We start from the raw sequence: 24,113 nt of genomic DNA, 5'->3' as shown, positions 1-24,113 counted from the left end.
GAAAGTCAGATTCTAATACTTTTTTCACATTACAATGACATGCTATTTTACAAGGATAATTTGTACAAATTTCGATTCATTGATGGGCATGAAACATTCAAAATACACTTATGGTTCTGGACAGACTGTCAGCCTCCCTCTGGGTGTTGTTTTTCTTTCAGGTTAACTACATAGACGACGGGGGAAATAAATGTATTGAATGCTAAGCAATCTCCAAAATCACTTTGGCTCTTTTTGAAAATTGCAATATGGATATAGTATCCCTCTGCTTTTGAATATCTGATCTGCTAACTCTGTGTCACCTATTATTCTTCATACAAATTGATCCACATTGAGACAGATGCACAAAGTGGACACACTAACCTATCTTGCACATCTCTTCCAGCTGTTTGGTGTGTTTGGCTGCACTTTTTTTCTTTCAAATTTTGGACTCCTCCTGTCAGCCTCTGGGGCTCACCTGAGCAGCTGCCACCACTAACACTCAAAATGAGTCCACCAGGGACACACCCACACACACGGTTGTGCAAGCTCCCTTATTAGTTGCTCCAGATTGGCCATCCTGGGGCCCAGGTGCCTGTGACCTCCCCACACACCCTAAATGCAGAGTTATTGTGATTAAAGCATGATTGGCAGCGCTGGTTATTCATTTTAATCTGGGGCACATATGTGGGGTGGTGGGCAGAGGGCAGACAGCCGTGTGTGCCAGGCCGACGCCACACAGAGACTAATTCACTCTGACACGCTATCGGAGCACGGTCACACGCACACGCAACGATCTCCCGATGCACCGACACCACCTATAGGCAACACACACTTTTCCTCTAATGCACAAGAGAGGGGAGGTGAGGAGAGAAGGTTATCTTTTGATAAAAAGCACACATACTCGCACACAAATTTAACAGCACTCCTGCACAAAAGTGGCATTTCCTGAAAACCATTAGGGTGCTCTGTACTTCAAGTACATCATTTGAAAGTAGAAGCAGCATGTGTTTTGCAAATCATTTCCATCTCAAGACTTGTATAAAGGTCTTACATTTACCACTTAGAGGCAGTGATGGGTTATTTTCCAAATATATTTTCCTCCTTCAAGGTAAAAGCCTTGAAGCAAATGATGTCTCGTCTGTATTAATAAGTCTTTTCTTGGGTTAAGATGTCATCTCAGGTGCTAGACTCGGGCTGGAGTTACTACAGCAATACTGCAGAAGGAATGGACGGAGTCTGATCACTGGCTGAGTGATTGTAGTCTCGAATGAAAACTAGAGGTATGGAAATTCAATTGCTATGACTAGCAACACTTGCAAATTTTAAAAATTTTGGTAATTGGCAAAATATGTCATCTTAAAAATGTGTGAACAGCGCTGATTTTCTTATCATAGTGGACACTGATAGGACTCAAAGATTTTAAGGTCACAAACCACTAATTTGAAATAAAGGCATTTTTCCCACTATGCTAGATCCAGTGATAGATCTATTCATCTAAATATAATGTGTCTGTGTTATTCAGTATGTGAGCAGGCAGACATTGAAGTGGGATGAAAGCAGTGTTAGTGGATCGAAAGAGGTAGAGGTACTACTGTTTCTCCTGTAGAGGGCATTGCTATATCATGCAAGTGAAAGGGCACTGAAACCTTCCACAATACCAGAAGAGATGGTACGGCAGCAGAGCACACATGGTGAACATACATACAGATATGAGAGATGCTTAAATCTATGAGGGGCCATACAAGACTTAATTCATTCTCGTCCTTTCTCACACACATATTTTCTCTCTCTTACATGCATACATTCTCCTTTCACATACATACATTCTCCTTTCACACACATATATTTTCACTCTCTTACATGCATACATTCTCCTTTCACACACATACATTCTTCTTTCACATACATATATTTTAATTTTCATGCACACACACATTTTACTTTCACATACATACATTTTCACTCATGCACACACATTCTCCTCTCACATGCATATATTGTCACACTTGCACGTACACACATTCTCCTTTCACATTCATACATTCTCCTAAATAAATAGGCATATATGTATATGTACAAAGAAAATATATGCATGTACGAGAAGAATGTATGTATGTAAGAGGAGAATGTAGGTGTGTGAGAGGAGAATGTATGTATGTGCAAGAGAGAATAGTGGAAAAGGAAGTCCATCGTTTTTTGCGCTGTGATTGGCTGAAAAGGTCAAGTGGGCGGTGATGTTCAGGTAACGGTTACCATGGCAGGTGGAGAGGAGTCCCAAGCGCTTCAGCAAGCCATTGGGGTTTTTAAGAAACATTTAGTCATCCCCAGAAACGGTCACATATTATCGTCATCGCTTGAGCAGCAGGCGACAGGTTTATCTGCACCAAACTTTACTCACAGCACTGTGGAAAGTGAGATGAGTCAACTTTTCAGACTTGCAAACTTCCAAGTCGCTGCAGCGGGACAAGCAGCTAACGCTACACAAGGCCGAACTGGAGGATTACGTGTTGTAGAATTTTCACACTCCCCAGAAAAATCTGACTCCCCCTTCGCGTGAACGCGCGACTTACGTTTCACTCTGTGGCCACTTGACGGGTTTTCTGTTGTACGTTTACTGTTTTTGCTGTTGTTTTCGGGTTAAATTTGATTAAGTACTGAACTGCAGACATGTTTTCCTGTTAAATATGATTAGGTGACATCTTTCTCCTCTTCTCATCCGTATGTGCGCACCCTAAATGGCATCGGGGGAGATCCTACGCTACTCTCAGCTTCACTCCTATGAGGACATCAGGACAGGACAGGGTGTAATCGCCAAATATCGTTCATATTCCATCAGTGTTCTACATGTGTCAATAAAATAATTGTTCACCGAGAAAGCTTTATACACACGTGGACAAAATTGTTGGTACCCCTCAGTTAAAGAAGGAAAAACCCACAATTCTCACTGAAATCACTTGAAACTCACAAAAGTAACAATAAATAAAAATTTATTGAAAATTAAATAATCAAAAACAGCCATTACTTTTGAATTGTTGATTTACATAATTATTTAAAAAAACAAACTAATGAAACAGGCCTGGACAAAAATGATGGTACCTCTATAAAAGATTGAAAACTATTTGACCAGAGTGACATGATTAACTCAGGTGTGTCATTTAATTGACATCACAGGTGTTTCCAAACTCATAATCAGTCAGTCTGCCTATTTAAAGGGAGACAAGTAGTCACCCTGCTGTTTGGTGAAAAGGTATGTCCACACTGAACATGGACAACAGAAAGCGAAGGAGAGAATTGTCCCAGGACATCCGAAAAAAAATTATAGACAAACATCTTAAAGGTAAAGGCTATAAGACCATCTCTAAACAGCTTGAAGTTCCTGTGACAACAGTGGCTCATATTATTCAGAAGTTCAAGACCCACGGGACAGTAGCCAACCTCCCTGGACGTGGCCGCAAGAGGAAAATTGATGACAAATTGAAGAGACGGATCGTTCGAATTGTATCCAAAGAGCCCAGAGCAACCTCCAAAGAAATTAAAGGTGAACTCCAAGGCCAAGGTACATCAGTGTCAGATCGCACCATTCGTTGTTGTTTGAGCCAAAGTGGACTTCATGGGAGACGACCAAGGAGGACACCACTGCTGAAAAAACTCATAAAAAAGCGAGACTGGAATTTGCAAAAATGCATGTTGACAAGCCACAAAGCTTCTGGGAGAATGTCCTTTGGACAGATGAGACCAAACTGGAGCTTTTTGGTAAGGCACATCAACTCTATGTTCATAGACTCAAAAACCAAGCATACGAAGAAAAGAACACTGTCCCTACGGTGAAACATGGAGGAGGCTCAGTAATGTTTTGGGGCTGCTTCGCTGCATCTGGCACAGGGTGTCTTGAAAGTGTGCAAGGTACGATGAAATCTGAAGACTATCAAGGCATTCTGGAGAGAAATGTGCTGCCTCGTGTCAGAAAGCTTGGTCTCAGTCGCAGGTCATGGGTCTTCCAACAGGACAACGATCCAAAACACACAGCCAAAAACACCCAAGAATGGCTGAGAGAAAAGCGTTGGACTATTCTAAAGTGGCCTTCTATGAGCCCAGATCTGAATCCCATTGAACATATGTGGAAGGAGCTGAAACATGCCATTTGGAGAAGACACCCATCAAACCTGAGACAACTGGAGCTGTTTGCTCATGAGGAGTGGGCCAAAATACCTGTTGACAGCTGCAGAATGCTCATTGACAAATACAGAAATCGTTTAATTGCAGTGATTGCCTCAAAAGGTTGTGCAACAAAATATTAAGTTATGGGTACCATCATTTTTGTCCAGCCCTATTTCATTAGTTTGTTTTTTTAAATAATTATGTTAATCAACAATTCAAAAGTGATGGCTGATTTTGATTATTTAATTTTCAATAAATTTTTATTTATTGTTACTTTTGTGAGTTTCAAGTGATTTCAGTGAGAATTGTGGGTTTTTCCTGCTTTAACTGAGGGGTACCAACAATTTTGTCCATGTGTGTATCTCTTTATTTAAAATCAGACTCCCCTAAGAATGTAAGATTTGGCATCAAAATATGTCTGGTATTTATGTATAAAGTCTTTAATATAAGTATAGTTTTTAAGTATAAAGTCATTTGTTATTGTTATTTTAATTGGGCCAGTGAACAATATAATAGAATTGAAATTCTTTATTTATCCCACACCTGGGAAATGATTTGCTAAAACACCAAATCACAACATCCATCTATCCATTCTCTATACACCGCTTTAGACTCACTAGGGTCGCGGGGGTGCTGGAGCCTATCCCAGCTGACTCGGGTAAAGGCAGGGGGCACCCTGGACAGGTCGCCAGTCTGTCACAGGGCTACACATACAGACACACAATCACACTCATATTCACACCTACGGACAATTTAGAGTAACCAATTAACCTCAACATGTTTTTTGACTGTGGGAGGAAGCCCAAATCACAACAAGTTAAAAAAAAAACTTAGTAAATTACAGTCTGTAAGAACAGGATAATAAAGTAGGGGGCTACATGATCACAGTATGGCAGATTAAGAACAGAGAGACTATTTCAAAACTAGGACTTTAACAGAAATATGCAGGCTGAGTTAACTGTGCAGATTGTATGATATGAAATAAAATCTGGAGTCAGATTTTGTTGTATCACTTAACAAAACCTGACTCCAGATTTTATTTCATTATGCTTTGTTTTCCTGAAAATGAAATGAATCAAACAAGCTAGGCCTTTAACCTTTGCAAAGTTCTTAAGGAAAAGCACTGAAGAGGAAGGAACGCAGTGCTGGTGGAAGCTGGAGGAGTGAAGTAAGAGAGCTGTAGCATCTATAGGAGATGCTGCTGACTGTAATTAATAGCTGGCAGTGCATTATGGTGCATTATCGTGCCTGGTCATAAACAGTATGGAGGTGAGAGTGTTTTAACAGGCTTCCACCATCTGCACATCAACGTTTAATGACATTGCCCTGCTCGGCAGTATTAAATCAATACACCAACACACACACACACACACCCGGCATCACATACACTCTTCAACATTTTCAACACCATTTACAGAAGTTATCACGATCCCCCCCCAATGAGGATCCCCTGAGGCTTGAATTAGAATCAAACAGGAATTTACTCTTAACATTACTTCTAAATGTCCTCATCTCTTCTATGTCCCACTTTACTTTCATTTTCTCCTCTTCCTGCCCTTCTTCATCTCGCTTGTCTTCATTTTTTTCCTCACATACTCTGTTTTCTTCTCTTATCCCTTCACCCTTTTCTCTCTCCTCTCTTCGCTCTTCATCAGCACATCTGGAGGTGTCATTTGAAAGGCCCATCCCTTCAGGACCTGACGCACACGGACGCACACTACTTCTAGCATTATTACTATAATGTTATTTTTATGTGAATTCAACATGGAAATAGGCAGGAGAGGACAGAAAAGACAGAAAGGAACATAAGGGAAAAACAAAAAAAAGAAAAGAAAAAACAAAGGGAGACACAGTGCCCCAGGAGCAGAGAGCAATCTTTCATTTATTCAATTAGCTAACGAGGTGAGGGAGCCAGACACAGACAGAGGATTGATAGTGCACTCTAATAAATAAAACACTGGGTCAACATAAAAACTTATGTTAACAGTTTCCACTCGAATTTTTAAGTTGAGCCAATAGCTGGCAGAATTACATTAAGTCAAAGCAATGTTTTGAGTATGTTGAATTACCTTTTAGTCCGAACAAAAATGCATTTCTGAGTAACAAGAACTTAATAATTGTCAACATGAATGCAAGTTTTTAAGTTGAACCAACATAATTTTTAAGTTAGGTGAAGAAGCTTTTTGGCCACAATTAAACAAATTTCTAAGTAACATGAACTTAATAATTGTCAACATGAATGCAATTTATTAAGTTGATCCAACATAATTTTTAAGTAAGGTGAAGAAGCTTTCTGGCCACAATTAAACAAATTTCTTAGTAACAAGAACTTAATTAAGCTGATCTCTGCAAGAGTGAAGTTAAGTCCTGTCCTATAGTAAGGTTATTTTCTTGTTTTTCCCAAGAGGCTAAGTTGCTCAAAACTCCATCCTTGGTTGTTTCAAGGGCAGGCTCCACCAAAAAGCAGCCCATCCACAAAACAGACAAGGTTGGAGTTTTGAGAGACTTAATCTCTTAGGAAACAGGCTATTGTGATGCAATGCTACACAGGGACAGTTAGGTCTTTTTTTTTAGGGTTGGAGATTTTTGGTGGGGCAACAAAGACTTCAGAGAGGACTTCAATTTTTTAAATATAAACAGACACCATTAAGGTTTTGACTTTTTTCCAAATGATGTTCAGGCTTACCATGTGCTGTGTCTGCTTTTTTTCCATGAGCTTGGGAAAAAAATCTTTAGCCAAGCCAAGCATGAACCCCACAGAAATATGGGGTAGCTACAAACTTAATGTCTTTGTAAAGCAAGAAGCAGTTCAAATCAAATGATTACAACATAATCTGAGGAAGATTTAGATGGTGTGTGTGTTTGTGTTTGTTTGAGGGTACCTGAGGGAAAACGGCTCTGACAGCAAGGAGATGACAAACACCTTCTGAAAGGATGTATTAGGAGTATTAAGAGGCATGGGGGGGGAAGTCAAATCATGGCAACCGAACAGCAGCTAAGAAACTCTTTCCTGGTGTTCAAAATGAACAAAAATTCAGACAAAAATATTCAAATTCATAAGAACCATTTATTAAAATTAGCAATAACTCTAAATCATTAACAGCAGCACTAAATCATTAAAAGTGCAAACAGCAGAAGGCTGCATTCTCCTGACACAAAACAACATGAACTCAGAAGGTGCCTACTGCACAACCTTAAAGGGGAACTTCGTTTTTTTTTTTTCAACCTGGGGTCTGTTTTCATATGTCATTTCATACATGTGAGTGATGGAGAAATGAATTTTCAACATAGCTCCAGAATTTAGCCAGGCAGGCAGCTTAGCAGCTCGGCTAGCGAAAAGTATGGGGCAACTGGCCCCCCCGCACGTGCTTTTTTCCCCACACTGACCGGCTCAGATAGTCTCAACGAGTGTCCCACAACATACTAAAGATGAGAAGTGAACGAAAACCTCCACATTACCTGGCGATCGCTCTTTGTTGTGGTCTGTATCCAAAGCTCAGGACGCTAGAAAGCAAATCTCATTCTGAAATCATGCGAGAGGTCCCACCAAAACCGCTATCGCACGATTTCGGAACGAGATTTGCTTTCTAGCGTCCTGAGCTTTGGATACAGACCACAACAAAGAGCGATCGCCAGGTAATGTGGAGGTTTTCGTTCACTTCTCATCTCTAGTATGTTGTGGGACACTCGTTGAGACTATCTGAGCCGGTCAGTGTGGGAAAAAAGCACGTTAGGGCAGACTTTGACGTGGGGGGGGCAAGTTGCCCCATACTTTTCGCTAGCTGAGCTGCTAAGCTGCCTGCCTGGCTAAATACTGGAGCTATGTCGAAAATTCATTTCTCCATCACTCACATGTATGAAATGACATGAAAACAGACCCCAGGTTGAAAAAAAAACGAAGTTCCCCTTTAAGAGAGTGGGAAAAAACAGCAACTCACAGGAACAGTTATTTATGCTGCAACATGTGTTTGACATTGTTGACAGTGAAAATCTACAGGCCAACATTTGCGCTAATGGAAAATTTGCAGGAATCAAAAAGAGAATCGATAAAGAGTTAGATCGACTAGCAGGATTAATAGCACTGGTGTCAAAATCTTATCAATTCCCATCCCTGAAGAAAGTTCAAAATACACTAACACCCTCAGAGAACAGAGGTCACCCTTTTCTATGCTAATAACTTCCACTGATTTGATTTTCACTCAGTAGGTATTCATACTATTACAGAAACAGAAGAACAAGCATGTGTGTGCGTATGTGTGTGTCCGTGCATGTAAGTGAGCGTGTGTGTGCATGTGTGATGTGAGCTTCTCTCTCACAAAAGGTTGATCAACTCCATTCTAGAAAATGCCATACTTGAGATTCATTACTTTAGAGCTGGCTTTTTGGCCATCAAGCTCAAGGCACAGCTTCTGGAAAGCCTCAAATGTAAATTTCAACTGCTTGGGATAGTCACGGTTAAGAGCATATATTACTCCCATCAGCAAAGCATACAACCCGGTCTCACGGGGATTCGTGAAACTGTCACGTAAGTTTTAGTTTCGGTTTCGTGCGCACCAACACGATTTCGTCATGTTTTTCGTGCCGCTCACCACGAAATGTTTTTCGCTGTGGTAATCACATCTGAAAGTGGTTTATACCGGCGGATTCATGACGATCTAAGCTGTCCATCGGCGTATACTGCTTGTGTGATCGCGTTTGTGGCCACCGGCCGCCGGACATTCTTGAAATTCCTATGCAAATTGGTAAGTGTACCACCGGCTTATGGTTAGGATTATGGTTAGGGTTATGTTTAGGAACGATGTCATGCAAAATATAGCGTTGGATTCGCCACGGTTTTACATTAAAAATATAATATACACATTCTTTTGAAATACGTTCTGAGTGGCACGAAAAGTCCGCCGTTTAAAATACATTGGTGTGCATTTCGTGGTGAGCGGCACGAAAAACATGACGAAATCGTGTTGGTGCGCACGAAACCGAAACTAAAACTTACGTGACAGTTTCACAAATCCTCGTGAGATCGGGCTGAAGCATAAGATCGGCCAACAGCAATCCCACGGAGGATGTTGTTCCCCTCTACAACGATGGTTGCACACCCATCACCGATGATGGCAATCTTCATGACTTGCATGGCAAGGTCTGCATCAAGCTCCTCCATATCCTTGAAGAAGAAATTAAAAGGTGTTAGGATCAGGGTTTTGACTCTTTTCGCTTATTTCCTTTTATATTTTTTAAATCTTTCACCCTGTTTAGATCTATTAATCTTTTTATACTTTTATCTTATTTTATTCCTGTATCATTCTTTAAATCTTTTATTTTTGATCATGTTTAATCGCTTTTTCCAATCAATTTTCATCCCTTCCTTATCAATTTTTTGTATCATTTATCCTCTTAACCTTTTATCATGTGTTATCCTCTGTATCCTTCTTTAACTTTATAAAGTCTTTCACCCTCTTCTATTCCTTTTTATCATTTAATCACAATTTTACCTCTGCATCCTTTTATAAATCATCTTATCATTTTTTCCTTTTTAAAATAAAAAAAATGTTCTTAATCATTTTTTATCCTTTCCATCCTCCATTTGCCTACAAAGCAGGGGGACAAAATTTATTTTCTTGGATAATCTCACCGTTTCCAGGACATTTTACCTTTTTTTTCTCAATTTTGTAAGTTTTCCATGACGGGAAAATTGATCAATCACTTTCCAGGATTTCCAGAGTTTCCAGGATCCCCAAGGATGTATAATATACATGGCTCAAAGCTTGTCAGGGTGATGTGCATAAGGGAATTCAGGTCGACCATGAACTTCAACGCCTAGCCCACAGGAGGCTGGTGCACAGGATTGAAATGGACATACCTCCCCATAGGAAGGCAAGCAGTTCAAAGAAAATGTAAAAATTAAAAGCGTTATCAACTACTTACGCTGTATTGTTTGAAAAGGTCCTCCTCCTTCTCTCCAAGATAGACTATGAGGCAGCGAATGGCAATTTCTCTCCGTTTTTGAACTGTGTTGTCCTGAAACACGGAAAAAATACAACAAAAAATCTGATGTGTGTCACCCAAATCATGACAACATTACACAGGGAGCAAAAACATTTAATATTCATTATACCTAAAGGAGCATGTCCTTAATGTGCCGAATCTTCATGCCGGCAGCTCCTCCTTTTGACTGGGTCAAGGCCATCAATTTCGGGGTGCATTGGTCAAGCTTGGCCAGAAAGGTCGATTCAAGGCTAACAGTTGTTATCCTCTTGAATTCTTCACTTATCTACAGGACACACAAGTATGAGAACCAAACATGGCATAAGGATAAACAAACAAATAAATAAATGCAGAAAGAAAGAAGAAAAGAAAAAGTACACTTCGGAAATGAAAAAGGCTACTTCTGTATTGTATTTCTCTATTTGTTTAACATCAATTTGTGGACATGTAACCACATTGAATCAATCAACAGTACAAAAGTAATTATTTAATAAACATTTTATAGTCTCACCTGTGCTTCACTAAAAAGTGCAGGCCAGCGGTCCATGAAGTCACTGATGGCAGGAGTCTCTTTTACTATTTCTTCCCGACGAAGGCTGAACGTCTTGGCCATTTTTTGAGCTACAACCTTGGAGTTGTCCCTTTTCATCATTTCACTTAGGAGCTCCACTCTCTCTTTTTCCAAACTTGCAGCAGATTCACCTGGACCATGAGGGGGTAGGTAGTTCACTTCAGCCTTCTTTGGTTTTTTCAGATTCTTTGCCGGATAATGGTCATGTGTTTGTCTCCTCTTGAGTGAGTTCACTTCAACTTCAGGGCAGCCGAGTCCTCTAAGTTTGCTCCTGAAATTGTTCATCTTATATTTCAGGCGCTGCACCCATCCATAGGCCCCATTAAAGGACCCTGGTTCTTTCAGGCAGGGATGCTTTTGAGTGAGGGCCTCCGCAACTTCACTGATCTGCTGACTAGATGGATAAGCAGTGTACTCATAAATAGCCTCCGCTAGTTTTCCGAGGATGTCTGGGAGTAGTGGAATGATATCTTTAGTAGAGAGAAGAGTTCCATATTTCTTGAAGCACTCATTGCCTGTCTGAATTTGGATCTCAGTGAGGCCAGAAAATTTGGGAATTGGAAACCGAGTAGGCCAGCGCTGGGAACGGTGGCCTGGACTGTCTTCAGATGAGAGAATCAATGTGTCATTGGTTGACACAGATGTATCGTCATCAACAAAGTCCTCCTCACCAAACTGATTAGTCAGGTTGGTAACAACAGTGTTGGTTACATGAGTTAAAGTCAAAGTTATTGCAGGCTCCTGGTCCTGAATAAACACAACCTTGATTGTGTCTTTATCCTTGAGGTCAGTTGTAGAAAAAAGGGTGAAAAACTCACCAAAATCAACATCTTTATAGTGAAGACTGAAGTCTCTGGCAATGCAAAATGTATCACGAATGACTGAGTGAAGGTCGTCCACTGTCTCAGGGATTCCAGATGGCAGTGCAACTTTACGGACATCATGATCCGCAAGGATCACTCGGAGTTGAGCAGGGTGTGACATTATGCAACCTGTGGACAAAATACGTGACATGTTAAAGTAATTTATAGTAACAGCAAAATGGTGAATAATGTTAAGAATATATTACATTTAACTTTTAGGTATGGAAATCAGGAACACTTTTACTATTATGTTCAGACTTGGGATGTACAGTAAGACTGCGATATGCAAGTTCATATCATTTCATCTAAAAAATTAGCACATACTATGGGCACCATCTATTGAACATAAATGCCGCGCTTGAGAGTCATAATGCTTGTACCACCAAAGGTGTACGATATCAACGGGAACACGTCTGAAAGCTCAGCTGGCTCTATGACTTTCACAGGACCATTTTTCTCAAGCACAAAGCTCCTCAGATGCTCAACTGACCAAGCAGCCAGACCTTTCACAATGAATCCAACGCTGCCCTTCACAACCACAATTTGGATCAACTCTCCAAAATCTGGCAGATCACCAGTGGAACCATGAGCCAAGATCATTCCACTGATGTACTTGGTACCCCTGTAACACACACATTTGGCTATCTGGACACATGTCTCACCAGGAAACTTAGCCTGCAGTGCTTCTTGGATATCATCTCTCAGCACACTAACATCCACTGTAGACAGTGTTGTAACCTGTAGTAGAGGTCTGACAGCTCTTGAATCATGCTGGTTATAAGCAAGCAACAGCTGGTGCTTCATGGCGAGTGACAGCAGAATATTTCTGAAGCTACGAGTGTGTCTGACAACATGCTTAAAAAAGCTGTGCTTTGCCTCAAACCGCATTGTCCACAGTGACACCAGAGGACCATAAGCCCTGATCAATTCTAGATAATGTTCCAGGAAATGGTGTTTCGGGATCAGGTGTTGCTCTGGGAAAACCATGAGAAACCTGTGTTTATGCTCAGATATTTCACTATCCAGGAAGCAAATGGTCTCCTCTGTGTGGACTTGGTTTACAACAAGCTCAACAATGTCTCTGAGCACAAGAAGCACTTCCCATGCAGGATCACCTTCAGGGATTTTCGATCCAACCATGACTGGCAGGAGTCGCAGCAAAGTCCAGTTCTCGTGGGCATTGCCGCCCACACTCTTCCGTGTGGAAAAGTTCACAGAGACAGGCTGTGGTGCATCGGTTTTGTCTGACCATTTATATGGGAACTCTTTGATGCATTTGTTCAGCTCTTCAAGAGTGAAGTATTTATTCTGAATGAACACTCTGAGGCACAGTGCGATTTCTAGGGGCACTATACCTTCAAAGAGATCATGCAACACATCAGGCGGATACCCAGACAAAACATCAAAATATTTCAGTTTTGCTGTCAGTGCACACTGTCTCTTCACTCCATACACATGCACCAAACTATCATTCTCCTGTACAGCCTGAATATGTAGTGCGTGTTGTTCTTTTGTTCTGGGTGGAAATGCACCTGTTCTTACTTCTCCATCTTGAAACTGTGACTTTTCCCCGAGACAAAATCTACAGATGTAAGAACAGGAAAAGCTCTCAACAAATCCCCCCAAAGAATGGGCACCAAGATTGTCTGCAACCACACTAAACACTGTGCCTTTGACCTTTCTGTCCAATTCCGGAACATACAGTCCTTCTTCTTCAAAGACCATAAGATCTTTGAGCAGTGGCTCCAACACAGCACTGTAACCAAATCTCTTCACATCCTCAGCCTTGCACAGAATTGCTAAGAAGATTGAGTTTAGTTCAGATCTGAGCAATGAAGGGACATCAGCTAACACCCAATACACAGCTGTGATTTTGTGTTTTTTCCTGGATGTACCAAGAGGATTGCATATCTCAAAGTCATCCACATAGAGATTGAGAGCAATGGTAAGGTCACTTCCTGAGAACAGCTCATTGGTTTTGTAAAAGGTGCCATCATGAAATGACTTGTACACAGTTCTCTGACCTTTTGTCTCACTCAAGATCAGGTCCTGTATGTCTTTCTTGCTAATAACCTGAAGTAATGACTTTAGAATGGGGACATACTGGAAGCTGCTCTCTGTACTAAGAACATACTCAATAGGTTCAACGACAGAAAAGTGTTCGTTAAAATACTTTCTTCTTTTGAATGCAGAGGAAAGAGGACCACCATCACAGAGGGCAGAGCTAATGGGGTTAGCACCACAAATGTCATTCACCATTTCAGACACAATGGCTTCATCAATTTCACAGTTGTGTCTCTTCAAACAAGACTGCAAAATGTCTTTCATGATGGGACCAGAAGCTGAATGACAAATAAAATGCAACTCCTCTACAAGCTCATCAATGCATTGGTTGGGTACATGAAAGGAACTCTCTAATTTTAACATTAAATGAGCCAAGCTTCTTTCAATCAACTTTGGCAGTTCTCTTACATCATCATCTCTAATCTCATCAATATCAGACTGCTCACCCTCCTGATTAACTCCATCACTGCACTGATCTGCGTGTGAAGGGTTTTCATACCTCTTTAGCACATTGTCTTTGAACTCATCTAATGAGTGGGGAGTATGCTTGCGATTTCTATGCGAAGCAAAGGTTCCACAGATATTTGTTTTGAAATCGCAATTTTTGAAAACACAGGTGACTGTTTCTTGCTTTTTCAAATGTTGACGAAGGTGTTCAAAGTACTCTTTTTCAGTGGAGGATGTGCCTCCATTACAGATCTGGCAACAGAAACTGAGAGGTTCTCACTCTTGCCGAGTGAGTTGAGCGTTTCCTTGACATGTGTGATTTCAGGCTACCCCATGATTTAAATAAACAAAAACAATCCAGGTAAGGACATGGCAGAGGTTGCCCACCTGGGATGTGACGTAACCTATAATGTTTCAACAACTCGTCCTTAGTAGGGGTTGAAAATTTGCAGATTTTGCAAGGCCAATCCATATCGTTGTTTCTGTCTCACTCTAAACTTCTTCACACTCACTTCAGGAGGATAACTACGTCTCAACTTGAACCTCTTGGTCCACAACACCAGGATAGCAGGAGAAGATCAGGGCTGGAGTTTTTTTTGTCCTTGAGCAAAGTGACTGAAGACCTGAGTAGGGAGATCAATTACGTAAAATCATTCAAGGAGTGTGTGTGAACACAACTAATTTACTTACTGTAGATCTGAGTTACAAAACTAAAGTATAAATGTTTCTGTCTCACCTGGTACTTCTTCACAGCTTTCTTCAGGAGGCTATCACATCTTAACTTGAACCCCTTGATCCACAACGCCATGACTCTGGGTCACTGCAGAAAGGCTCACCTATACACACACACACACAAGAAATTATTTTCAATTTCACTAGTGAGTCTTCAGTACAGTGACTAAATCAGTTTCAGGTTTGTCATCGTCACTAATTCTAGATGGACTCAAAATGGTTCTTACCATAGGGGCAGGAGAAGTTAATGTCCAGTTCGTCCAGAGAGGACTCAACTCAACTTGAATCCCTCAGTCTACAACACCAGGGTACTAGAAGAAGATGAAATGAAATTATTGTCCTTGCAAAGCACACAGCAAGGTGGCTGAAGACCTAAGTACAGAAATATATTAAGTATAAGTAAATATATTTCTATTTGTAACATGCATATAATTTACCTTTCAAAACATTGAAAAAAATTTACTTACTTTCCTTTCTAATACAATGCATCCATTTTCTTATGAATTAACTTGTGTACTTATCAATTCAAATCAAACATTCAGCTAAAATTTACATTCTTCTTCAGGCATCAGGCATATTCTTTACCCGGTTAACATTTTACACACGCACACGCACACGCGCACACACACACACACACACACACACACACACACACACACACACACACACAGACAGGATGGAACAGTTAAGAAAATAGAAAATCCATGGTTTGGTGTATATTGTTTTTAACACCTCAGATTACCGTATCGCCCAATTATACACCATTAATACTTCTATTATGCCATGTATAGTCATGTAAAACCTGAAAGAATGATCATTAATACACTATCGGGCCGACTTCGCCGTCTCCGCCGCAGCCGCGCACCCCCGCGGTCTCGTCGGTCAGAGAGCAGAGGGCGCACCTCTGAGTCTTGACCTGAAGAGGGCGCCATTTGTTATGTAACGTAACACCATCACAGTGTCAATGGATGCTTACTCAGCTGCGTGCTTATGAAGGGAATTGTATTTAATTATTTTTTTCCCCCTTCATCATGCCGCCCCTTTGAGTTTGCCGCCCAAGGCGGCCGCCTAGTTGGCTTGTGCAAAAAACCGCCACTGGTTACAACCGTCCTCGGTCTCCCCTAAATCAATATAAACAAAGCAGTAGTGGGCTTATAGCAATTTAAATGACTAGTGTTTGATTCTTTTCTTCCATAAAACTTAAGGGAAACACTTATCTGTGTAGTCATGGACAGTCAGACCTGTCCACACAGACCTGAAGGTGTGTATGCGTTAGGACGCACGGCTGTGCCGTTACGGAGCGCACCGCGGTGTCTGCTGGTTCGTTTATGAATCATAATGAACTCCTTTAGCTCCCCCGTCCCTCTCTGTCGGTTTTATCATAGCCCTGTTTGACTTTTCTCATATTTTGGGAGCCCAGAGGGTCGTCATAATGTGCTCTTTCTCCGTAGGCGCGTAATATGTGGGCCTGTCGTCCTGGTCAGACGACAGCCTGATGAGCGGGTTACATCGTGTTATCAATACATTTGTAAATAAGTGTAGCTGTCCATTTCATAAAATTGCAACGATATTATCCATTGATACATTTAATTTAATCCACAAGAAAAACATATTAGCACTGAATCCCAAGCAGGTGAGCTTCTCACAGGCTGTCACCTCCTTATGGATTCAATACCAACCGCGTATTTTAGTTTCAAATGCGGGACAATTCGGTATTTTAAGGGACGGCTGGTAACCCAGAATTAGACTGTGATTCAGATAAGAAGAAATAATAAATACAACTCACCAAAACACAACCTATTTGTGCGCCGGTTTGTTAGTCACATGCCGAAATTAACCCATTCCTCCCGCATTGAAGCCAGTACAGGCATCACCTAGCTAACTTTACCTCGGCACACAGACTGCCCTACCAACACTGCACGCATTTAAAAGTAAGGACTTTCAGATTTCGATATTCAGTTACAGTAGGCTATCATCAACAGAATCCTGAGCGAATGCAAATATGCATAATTAAGCATAAAATTACTTACCGTTCACCAAAATGCTTCGGCTGTGCTTCGGCTGCTCAACGTGTACTCCTCACTCTGACCTTAAACATGGCCGCTCGCGCATGCGGGAAAGAGAGACTATGGGCCGTTTACACGTCATCAAACTGTTTTTTACATTAGCAGAACTTAAAATCAAATTGTTTCATGATGAACTGAAATTTTTAAGCTCTGCCAAGGCGGTGGTAGTGCATTGAATCAAAAGGCTTTATTTGTATGTCATCCAAGCTCAAAAAAATAACATTTACAAATAAAAAGTCTAATTGGATTACAGAACTTGATTTTTTATTTCACAACAATATATTTATTTAAGTTATGACAAAAGGTCCACAGAATTACTTTTTAGAGTGTGAGGAAAAACTTCTCTCACCAGGCGATGCTTACTCAGGACTTTTACTCCAGTCTTTCTTTACTCCTCTCCAGTGGCAGCTGGTGAAAAATATTCTAGGTGGGGCTGTGCCATATCAAGTCAGTTTCAGTAACCATCCCAATACAAATAAACAGAAATGACAGGATATCAGTCCTCTGTGAAATAATAATTATTTAATGCCAATATTAACAACTTGAGGCATTTTTGCACAAAACATGCACAACATATTGCATAACCACAATTTTGGCAATAAATTCTATGTACAGCTGAGCACATGAAACAGTGCATTAGTGTTGAATTGACGACTCAAGTATTATGTTAAGTGTTAAGTATATTAAGAAATTAATACTAGAACAGAAAAATACTGCACAGTAATTTATGATAAAGCTAAATGTTACTAACTGATCAGAACTGCAACAATTAAGTGATTTTTCAATTAGCAGACAAAGAAAAATACAATCTGCAACAATTTTGATGATTTCAACATTTCAGTGAACAAGCCAGAAAATGATGAGCAGATTACATAAGCAAACACATCTATTTAGACAAAATATCAAAACATTACGAAGTGCAATACATTGCTGGATGATGTGCTAAAGTCAACTTTATACAAAGAAAAATCTGGTCAAGGGAATAAATGTGTGTGTGTAAACAGACAGACAGTACTCTTGTTGAAGATTACTTTGCATGAATATGAAACAGGCCTGTACAAAAATGATGGTACCCTTAACTTAATATTTTGTTGTACAACCTTTTAAACCAGTCACTGCAGTCAGGTGATTTCTGTAACTCTCAGTGAGACTTCTGCACGTGTCCACTCCTGGTGAGCAAACTGCTACAGCTGTCTCAGGTGTGAAGGCTGTCCTTCTCCAGACTGCATGTTTCAGCTGCTTCCACAGATTTATTTATTTATATATTTAAAAAGGATCCCCATTAGCTGCTGCCAGTGTCACCAGCTAGTCTTCCTGGGGTCCTAAAAAACAACCTTACATGAAAAGATCAAGCATCTAGATCAGATCTATCAAAATACACATTTGATGTACATCTGTTTACAGTGACAAGTTGATGTTAGACCAGTCATTCAGACAACAGGAACACACAAAACAAGAAACAACACATAAATAGGACATAACCCACATAGCAAAATTGTCTGGCTGAGTGGTGGGCCACACAACTCCCTAAGACTCGGCTCACATACCGCAATGTATTACGGCACTTGGGAGGACCACATCTGGTTGCCACATATGGCCCATGATTGTGCCATGTCTCAGCCACCTATGTGGCCATATGTGGCCCTGTCCTGGCCTAGTGTTGGGTCGGATAAGTTTTTGTTTTTTCCCCCAACACTGGGCCAGGACAGGGCCACATATGGCCCTGTCCTGGTCCAGTGTTGGGCCGGATAAGTTTCAGAACTGGTTCCAGATGTCCAGCCTTAACTAAACCGTAACCAAGCCACTTCTTTAATAAACTTACTAGCCATATTTGGCCCAGAAAACAAAATGCCCAAACAATAACAGTATCAAATATTTATTTATTGATACAATAATACAATCTTGTATAACTGTATATAAATATATGTATACATATATAAATAATAATAATAATAATAATAATAATAATAATAATAATAATAACAATAATATAGATATAATATATAATATCCAAGTAAGTTAATAATAATAATAAAAAATATATAATACAATAATATATATACACACACACACGTCAGGAACAATAGAACAAATAAAAACTTAACGGGCTCAGAACTAGATGGCCAAAACTACAGGAATACAATAATACAATCTTGTATAACTGCATATAAATATATATATATATACATATATATAAATAATAGTAATAATAATAATAATAATATAGACATAATATATATAATATCAAAGTAATGTAATAATAATAATAAAAATATATAATACAATAATATAATAATATATATACATATGCATATAAATATATATATATATATATATATATATATATATATATATATATGTGTGTGTGTGTATGTATATATACACACACACACACACGTGTCAGGAACAATAGAACAAATAAAAACTTAACGGGCTCAGAACTAGATGGCCAAAACTGCAGGAACAAGTGTAAAAAACATCATTAATCATGAACAATCATTACTTTCCCCTTTCCTCTTCACTGGCTTTCCTCTGCATCCTCACTCTCCTCCCACCATCTCGATCAGGGGCCAGGTGTAGCCATCTTCTTACTGTATTGTCAATTACTTTTTCAGTGGCACTACTGGTCAACTTGTTGCACCTCACGGCAGCTAGAACATACATATACACATGAAATTAATTGTTAGTATCAGCAGCTCATTTAGCTACTATACGATTCCATTAACCAGGTTTTATTGACATTCTGATGGGACATCTATACTTAGGGAATGTTATTTTGCAGATCAATCCAGTAATGAGCTGGCAGTCTGGGAGAAAGCATGTACTGGTATGAGGCTTTCTACTGAAGCTCAACTCTACTGAATTGAAGCAAAATTACAGTCTATATATGTAGAGCAACATTCTTAATTCCCACCACCTAACCAGTTTTCTATAAATAGATCTGAGTCCTACAACAGCTATTGGAATAATAGATAAAATCATGTTTGTTTGTTTTTTTTCATCTCCCCTACCATGCTTGTCAGCTCACCTCTTTATTTTCCTCCACCATACCCTAGTCTCTTCTTATTCCTTCCCTCTAATCTCTTCCTGCACCCCTTCCTTTCTTCTCCCTTTTCCTAATTCATCTCCCTTTCTCCACCCCCACCGAGCATTTTTCAGTCTAAAAGACGTCTAAACGACGTCTAAATGTTCCTTAGACGTCTCGTCTAAAATTGGTGTATCAGAGGTCTAAAAGTGAAAGTTTTTTGGATGTCTAAATTTAGACATTTAAATTTTAGATGTTTATCCGACATTCATGCTTATACCGAATATAAACCCAGGTATACACTTAGATGTTTATTATACGTCTAAACAACGTGTATTTATAGACATTCAGATGTTGAAATCACGTACAGCAGACGGCTAAATTCACACGTTTAAATTCTAGACCAGGGGTGTCAAACTCAGTTCCTGGAGGGCCACTATCCTGCATGTTTTAGATGTTTCCCTCTTCCAGCACACCTGATTCAAATGATCAGCTTATCATCAAGCTCAGCAGAAGTCTGATAACGAGCCTGATCATTTGAATCAGGTGTGTTGGAAGAGGGAAACATCTAAAACATGCAGGATAGTGGCCCTCCAGGAATGGAGTTTGACACCCTTTGTCACACCCCTCTGTTTCCAAGGAGCTGGCTCATCAGGGTAATGATGAGCAGCTGTGTGGAGAGCACAGGTGGCAGAGATGACAATCAGTGCAGCATTTAAGCCTGTCTCCCAGCTCAGTTCCCTGCCGGTTCATTGACTCATCCACGCTCCTCCGTTCATGCCATATCGCACTCCGTTGGAATCCTGCACTCCGTTCATCGTCCCCCACACGTCGTTTCCTGGACTCTGCCCCTCCCTTGGACAACTCTGCCTGTTTCCCTGCCTTCCTGTCACTCCCTTCTGCGTCTCAGTCTGCTCTGCTCCTTTTCCCACCCGACTCTGGACTTTATGTGAGTTTTTCCTGCTACTTAGTTCAGTTTTGATTCAGTTTGTCTCGGCCTACTGGTCCGCCCTCTGTTAGTTAGTTTAGTTTTCCTTCTCCATTGTTTCCCTCACTCAGTGTTTCTGTTCATTTAATATTCTGGTTTCTTTTAATAAAATCATATTTAATTCCACCCTCCTGCCTACACCTGCTGCTTGAGTTCAAACTCCCATTGTATGACACCCCTGTTCTAGATGTTTATCAGACGTTCATGCTTATACCGAATATAAACACAGGTATACACTTAGACATTTATTATATGTCTATTAGCGGTGTAGTCTATTTAGACGTCTAAAAAACTTTCATTTTTAGACCTCTGGTATACCTATTTTAGACTACACGTCTAATAGACGTGTATTAGACGTCTGTCAGAGCAAATAAAAAAAGGTCAGTGGTTTCCTATCAATACTGTAATAAACTGACAATCATTAATGCATATTTTACTCAAATTCGAATAAAGTAATTAGAATTTGGCAATTTATAAAAAATATTCACAATAAAAATGTAAAAAAAAAAAAAAGCACTGTAGACAAAAATCTCTCTCTCAAAAAAAGCCTAAATGAGAAATTACCTGCAATTCTTACCTTGATCCACTCCAAGGATGTCCCGACTATTTCGCCAACGTGTCTCTTTCTGGACCTTTCACAATACATTTTTAATCTAATGTCATGCTTTTTTATAATTTAACACTAATCTACATTTGTCATCAGTAGACTGGAATTGCAATTACAGTACATTATTCATTCAGAATACAATCATGGACTTGGCATAGTTTTTCTTTAATGTTACACAAATAGAACATAAATTTAAACCTTGAACTTGGAAAAATTAAAACAATTCAAAATAAACTGAACAAAATATTACACATAACAGTGGAAAAAATGTTTAAAAAAACTAAATATAAATACTTTTAACAACCTTTTAACTGGTTTTATGAAATTTGCCTCGCAATGCGAAAAGAAGTTGTGTCGGAAGTTGTGCCGTCCATAAAGTGAAGCTTTTTTCATGTTATGACTGTCATATATGCAGATATGTTTGGTTTGCATTTATTCATGTTCATACTTGGCGCAGTTTAAAAAAAAAAAAGGGTGCATGTGTTACGGGTCCCAGGATGGCACCACAGCAACAAAGTACCTCTGAAACATATGATAAAATGCCGCAGCAATGAAGATACAGAGCGGTCAGTTCTTTCTCCAGGTTGCGTCTGAGGCATGGGCGGAAGTCCCCACCTGAGATCACCCGGGCGCCCCTGCTTCCATGGCGAACGTTCCGCCCCAATGCTGCGCATTTTTATCACGCTTGACCATCATTATAGTTACATGATATAACCTGACATTTATGTCATTTATTCTTTAAAGGTAATCTTAAACCTTGAAACAGAAAAATTATTTCTGAGGTGTTAAATTCTCAAACACAAAAATGGTCGCTCTATTTTTGGGCATGTCACACACTCCCCCACTAACGAAAGTGGCTCCTGACACTTGCAATGAATAATACAACTTCAACAGTAAAACCCTTTAGGAACATGCAGAACACCAACAACATAACCCTTCAAAATGGGGATCAGTTATGTATATGTCTGAATCTGTCCATTGCTCAATAGCAGTAGGCGGGATAACTAACGGGCCAGTATGTAGATGGAAATGTAGGTGTGAGATGAAATGGATAGAAATGAGACTGGGGACACTGCTGAGTGTAGACTGTGGGCTGAGCACATATTGCACCAACAATGAAGCGTGGCTGATAAGTTGGCTGACCCAAGGCAGAGTACGTTAACATCTGGCCTGGACGCCTGTCTCGGGCCGACCTCCTCAGTGTAGGTTGGGAATCCAGCTGAGGTTCTTGGGCCACACTCTCAGGACCACCAACCTGAGACACATCCTGTGCATCACCACACTCAGGTTCTTTGTCATGTGGCTCACTTTCATTTTCAGATGCCACCTCAACCAGTCCGGCTTCCTCAGGGTGACTTTCCACTTGCTCAGGATCTCTTTGTGTTTCCCCGGTGACACATTGATTTGGTATCACATTTTCATCTCTCTGAGCTCCTCTTGGTATTCGCAGCCAATACCGCGGTCCATCCTCGTCATCATCTGATCCACTTGTCTCATGATGTTGTTCTTGTTCGTCTCTGTTCAGTGATTGTGTCGACCTCTTGTTCCTCTTTTGTGACCTTACAGGTGTACTTTCAGGTGCCAGCTCTCCAGGCAGGTCATTTACTTGGAGCAACAGGTTTCGATGGAGAGTGCGAATGCGATGACTCCCGGTCTCCGGGCTCACCTTATAGACTGGGTTTTCACCGAGCTGCTCTCTGACAATGTAGATTGTCTTTTCCCAATACGGCTTTAGTTTACATGGGCCGCCTCTCTCGGCAACGTTGCGAACAAGCACCCTGTCACCCACTTGAAGAGTTACACCTCGGTTCTTTCTGTCATAATAAAGTTTGCCTTTAGCACTTGATTGTTGACTGTTAGTACTTGCAATCTTGTATGCTTCCATCATTTTCTCCGCCCACTTTTCGGCGAACCCTTGTGCTGTGCTTGCTTCTTCCTCTGCCACCAAGCCAAAGAGAAGGTCAACAGGAAGACGTGGATGACGACCATATAACAAGAAATATGGGGAGTAGCCTGTTGACTCATGTTTGGTACAGTTGTACGCATGGATGACATGAGGCAGGTGATCTTTCCAGTTCTCCTTTTCCTTGTCACCTAGTGTTCGAAGCATTTGTAGCAAGGTTCGATTGAACCTCTCCACAGGGTTGCATTGTGGATGGTACGGGGATGTCCGAGAGTGGTTCACACCAGCAAGTTGTCTGAGAGATCTGAACATTTCATTTTCAAACTCTCTACCTTGGTCATGGTGGAGTTTTGATGGGTATCCGAACCGTGGCACAAAGTCATTAAAAATCTTGTCAGCAGCAGTTCTTCCAGCCTTGTTTTTAGTGGGGTAAGCTTGCGCAAACCTGGTGAAATGGTCCACTACCACGAGTATATACTCGTAGCCTCCACGGCTGGTTTCAAGGTGGAGGAAATCAATGCAGACAAGGTCAAGGGGTGAGTTTGATGTGAGGCTCCCCATTGGAGCTCGATCAGGTACTGTTGGCTTTTTCTGCTTTATGCAGTGACATTTTCTGGTGACGTATTCCTCTATGTCCTTCTTCATAAAAGGCCAATAAAATCGTTGTCTCGCAAGGCCCAGAACTCTTTCCACACCAACATGCCCCATCTTATCATGCAGGTAGG

At 40.5% G+C, this 24,113-nt stretch overlaps 1 protein-coding gene across 1 annotated transcript in view; it reads left to right on the top strand.

The window, feature by feature from the left end:
* Positions 1–4,359, top strand: part of LOC127537399 (piggyBac transposable element-derived protein 4-like) — a 206,159-nt gene extending 201,800 nt beyond the window's left edge. Inside the window, exon 3 of the transcript XR_007947028.1 lies at positions 3,968–4,359. The gene's annotated coding sequence lies outside the window, so the exon portion shown is untranslated. The remainder of the gene's footprint in view (positions 1–3,967) is intronic.
* The last annotated feature ends 19,754 nt before the right edge of the window (positions 4,360–24,113 follow it).

This window comes from Acanthochromis polyacanthus, chromosome 15 (genome assembly GCF_021347895.1).
Source record: "Acanthochromis polyacanthus isolate Apoly-LR-REF ecotype Palm Island chromosome 15, KAUST_Apoly_ChrSc, whole genome shotgun sequence".
Lineage (NCBI taxonomy): Eukaryota > Metazoa > Chordata > Actinopteri > Pomacentridae > Acanthochromis > Acanthochromis polyacanthus.
This window is presented reverse-complemented; position numbering and strand designations above follow the sequence as displayed.